Here is a 5,636-nt window from a genome sequence, read left to right as displayed (position 1 = left end):
GAACTATTATCTATTCATTGCCTATTCAAAACAAATTACTCGAGATACAATCGATACATATTTACATATCTTATATCATGATATCTGATGTCTATCGAATATTGTTCACATCCAAGTCACGTCCCAGCTCTAATTCACGTGTACCTTGCCCCTCCGATATCGTCGCGTCTGAATATCATTTCGAAACTACAATCTCAACTTCTAATTCTTATACATACATACATGTATGCACGTACAAGCACATACTTAACATACATATATACGAACGTTACAAGCATTGAACGAATGCGAAAAAAACATATTTGCAATTGACTCGTCTTAAGTTTCTTTATGTTCATCATCGTACAACCGTCGTGCCAAATGGCCAAGTCGCACAATGTTCGACTATTGTTATATCACATAGAGGCAGCTTCATTAATAAAATGTAATACTACTTTGCACAGTCGTTGTTAGTTAATACATTCGCGGACAAAACGATGTCAATCGCTAAAAAAAATCAGAATCGTACCTTATTATTAAACGCTATAAAATGGAAAACAATTTTGTTTATATTATCAACAGAGAAAAATTAATCAACAGTAATATATTAACAAATTATTAATTTATTCAAACATTTACTTATTCACAGATGTTAATTATTGATCAATAAAATTTTTTAATTTATTGAACTGTTTTTTATATAAAATTTGTTTCTTTTAAATTAATTTAAAAATCGACGATTCTAATTCAGTATTTAGAGCAAAATCGTATTGCCCGCGAACGTACCAAGTATATTAAGCTTTCGTAAGAAACATGGTCTTCCCATCGATGCTTGATGTTTTTACGAACTTTCATAAAAAGGACTTTAGCCGAGATACGCATGCACGTAAGCGGATGCGTAACAAGGGTAAAATTTTTATGAAAATATGTATATTAATATCTAATTTATCTCGCAAAGGTAGGTTCCGACGCTTTACAGTTATAATAAATTGAAAGACAAGACGCTTACCTATCTATATATTAATAATTGTCAATAATTAATTATCGAGCGTTTTTCTTTTTAATTTGTATGAAAGAGACGAGACAAAGTACCGATCTAGAGAAATTAGCGTTTAGATAGATTTCGTACTTCGTATTTAATGACATTATTGAATCATTATATATCGAGTATTGTATGTACTGGAGCTGAAGATGACAATGAAAATAAACTATTGTACCCGAAAAATTAAATACTATTGAATGCTTAATGAACTCACCGAGATGCCAACCCCCCCCCCCGTATTTCCGTTGCATGTTCCACTAAAGTTGAAAATCTCATCCTTCGTTCCCGTTTCGATTCAATCCAATTTTTCATACTTATAAAGATGGATAGCATCTATAGTATCTTCTTTTTAACATCGCGAATCTATCGCGAAGAATTATTTAGAATGTTTTTAATAAATGTCCCGATATTAATTCAGCACTCCCGACATTCGTTTACTCGCGTTTATTTTTCTGAAACAAAACAAATTTTGTATTGTTACAAATAAATTCATAAAAATCTGATTACGAACAGTAATTATGGCTAATAAAAAAAGATCAGAATTATTGCTAATCGCTACATATATTAGAAAAGACCGGGTCTCGTTGGCATAGTTTTTACAATTTCGGCATTAGATTTTTTTTTAACTTAATTTTAAATTAATCATTATGATTAAAATATGTCAATATGATAGAGAGATCCTACATTTTCGTACTAGTGTTCTATACAATGTATAGTTTCTTTGCAATAAATGAAATATGGACATGCTGCATTGTATAGTAGTTATGTCCTTTGCCCCGAGATGTGAAATAAATTGGTACATATCACAATATAAATTGTCTCTATGATAAACTCTATATTAAACTAACAAAAACATAATAGAAAAGTAATAGAAATAAAAATTAGAAAGATATGTACTTTTTAATAAAAAATGTATCTTTCAAAATATTATTTAAATTATTTTGTAATCATCAAATAGCAAAATGTTGTTGCCAAAAAATAAGTGTAAATTATTTTAATTCTATCTCATTTTAATATAGAAATATTAAATATAAAGCGTTTTGTTAGAGTTAAATTATAATTAAAAGTTCACACATACAACACAGCAACTTAACTTAATCTTTTCTTATGATATGAGCCAACGCACCTTATCCTTGTACATGTCCGATTTTAATCATTTTGTTATAACAAATTACAATTGTTATTCAAAATATCGTATTATAACTAACAAATGCTTTTCTTTTAATTAATAATAATACATCGTTTAGATTTGCTTTCGCAAAGGATAGCCGAAGAATATTAATACGAAATTATGAAATACTCAAAAATTTATTTGTCTGCTCTTGAATCAGACTTTTTTCTTTGTAATACTTGTTTGATTTAAATGAAACTAGGGAGAAGTAATTATTTTAGTTATAAAAGAAATATTTTGCAGAACGTTTCCATTGTTTCCTTTATCATAAATACATAAACGCAATGCCTCTTATGTCAACGAGTCTCAGTCTCCACTACTCTACTTTTATATTATATATTATATATATATTATATATATATTGTTATATTATATATATATTGTTTAATTATAATATCATATATAAATTGTTATACTGGAAACAATAATAAAATTTTAATAAATATTTAAATAGTTCTAAGTAAATATTTATAAATATATATATATCTATATATTATATATATATATATATATATATATATATATATATATATATATACATGCATATATTGTAGTTATTCAAACTGTGCACCAAATTGGTTTTCCGGACTTACAAATGCAATTAAATTACTGGAATAATATCACAAATTAAATTGACAAACAAATTTTTAATAATAATTTTGATGATCAATCCGGTATTATATTAGAAGAATTAATGTGCTAAAATTAAAACTTTAAATAAATTTATTGCGAAAAATATTATCTCGGCCGGGACTTGAACCCGAAAATCTCTTCTCAAGCAGCAAAATAGGGCGAAATTACGTTTATTCGACTTTCTGATAGGTTATAAAATCTGTTAACCAAGCCTAATTTATATCGAATCGACATCGAAAGAATGGGCAATAAAGTTGAAATAATTTTATGATCGAAATTAGATGATGGAAGGCATTTCGCGTAAGTCATAGTCAGATTTAATCAAATAAACCTAAGAATGTCGAAAATATCGATAATTTTGATTTAATTCTGACTAACTTGTGTCCTTTCTTCTTTTGATAATACAACTCGTCAAGATATCTAAAGATAACAATGCTGTACATTTTCATATTAATTCTATTTAAACGAATAATCATACTACAATCATAACATACAGTCATGCTTGATAAAGTTCTAAACTATAGAAGCTATAGAAGTTCGAAATAAAACATTAACAGAGACATTTCCATCTCCACGTCAGTTCTAAAATTGAATATTGCGTGATATAATAACAAAAATATAAGTAATAAAAAAAAATTTTCTATACAAATTTGTATTTTACTTCATTAAAATCAACTAAAACCAACGCGCCTTCGAAAATAAATAATTTAAACAATTATTAATTGTTAATTATTTATAGTACAACAATAATATATTTTACACTTAATACAATAAAAATATTTTTATTTTGCGTCTACGTTAAAAGTAGCATGAAATAATTTTTTTTTTTCAATTTTTAATCATTCCGAGAAATACAGTATAATTTATTTTACAATGCATAATTTTGGAAAGCGTTTTAATATATTATGACGGACAGAACATTTCTCGTAATGATGGCTGTTTTCGTCTAAATTTCGACTTGCATGTAGAATTTCCTTATTGTGAAGGCTAAATGCCTAACTTTGAGGGCAAATTTCATTAATCAAGGCATTTTTATTTCCAAAATCGTTGACTTTGAGGGCATCTTGGGTGCTTTCCAGCAAGGGCACAGATTTGATATAATACAGTGAATCATTACATCCTTGTTGTTTGTTTACATTAAACAAAGATGAAACGATTCTCTGTGTCTGACTATGTCTACATCGATCAAGGCATCTAACTAACAAGTCCAATTTCCCTATTTATAAGTTAAATAAATTGATTTAGTCGAGATCGCTGGATCAATTGGTACTCGTCTACCAACGTGATCGGACGTGTTATTACGTTATCATTTTTGGAAAGGATGACCAACTTCAATTGCACAATTGAGTTTATGTTACTCTTTCTTCATATTGTTTTTTGTTACTCATCGCATAAGTGGCATTTTCGTATCAACTCTGTGTTAGAGTCGGGGCTATTCTCAGAATCGCTGGATTGATACATATCGAGAAATACCTGTGACACTGTGAAATATTGGTTGTGTTATCTTGTCTCTGGTTTCCATCACAGAATAAACTTAGCTCAGCTTACAATGCACAGTCAAAGCCGATCACGTTTTTAAAAATTTTAAAAATGACAACACCGAGCACAGAGAGAAAAACATGTCCTGCTTGATCAAGCGATTTCTCACTCTTCGGCCAATATCAGGAAAAAAATAGCTAGTGACAAAAATCTTATAAAATTTGCACAGCAAACAGAATTTGATACAATAACTACAAATGGTGACTTTCAATAAGGTTCAAAACTAATAATTAACTTTCAGCACAATTTTGCTGAACATTTCGAGCTAATCTTGGATAATTTTCCTTATAAGTAATTTTTCCGTGGTAATCTCAACTTTGCAGCTTTTAGCACGATTGCGAGGTTCATTTCGCGCCTTAAATATTCCCTTATTAGTCAAACACAAAGGACTTATATACAAAAATTAGGTAATTCTGACCAACTACCATAAGTCATCTACGAGGTTGAAATTAGATAATATAATCAGATCACATTTCCTTCAAACGGGAATTGAATTTTGACTTATAAGTTGAATCTTTGAAGGCATACATTTGATAAAAATTTGGTCATTTATAAGCTAATGTATAACTTTAAAGTCATTGAACTTTGAAGATATTTCGTAGATGATTTAAACTTCGTATAATTTTCAAAGTAACACTTGTACACAAGACTTCAAACGATATTTGATTTTTAAGACATTTTTTGTGTCGAAAATTGATAATTTTTCACTTAATTAAGGTGAATTGATTTTGATTTGATCAAAACGCTTTGCTTTGCTGCTTGGGAATTGTATTCCGTACGAGCGTCCTAATCCATTAGACTAAGACTAGAATCAGACTACGCATTGAAGAATGAGATTGAAGATTGAAAGATTGAAGTTTGACGAATCAGGACAACAAAGGAGCCAAAATTTCTTTGTCCTCATTGATGAAAAAATTTCAATCTTTAATTTTTAACCTCAATCTTCAATACATAGTCTGATTCCGGCCTAATAGCTTAGAACACTCGTACGGAATACAAAAGATCCGGGTTCCCAGCTGACGATAATATTTTTCGCAATAAACTTATTTAAAAAGTTTTTCAGCATATTAACATCCTTCTAATATGATACCAGATTAAACATCAAAATTATTATTAAAAATTTGCTTGTCAATTTAATTTAATTTGTGATATTCCAGTAGTGAATAGCTACAAATATGGTATATATTGCTTGACATATATAATGTATATATATATATATATATATTGGGTTGTTCGGAAAGTTCGTGCCGATGTTGAAGGAAAATTGAAACG

The sequence above is a fragment of the Atta cephalotes genome, assembly GCF_000143395.1.
Source record: "Atta cephalotes unplaced genomic scaffold scaffold00002, whole genome shotgun sequence".
NCBI classification, from domain to species: domain Eukaryota; kingdom Metazoa; phylum Arthropoda; class Insecta; order Hymenoptera; family Formicidae; genus Atta; species Atta cephalotes.
Note: the sequence above shows the minus strand (reverse complement) of the source record.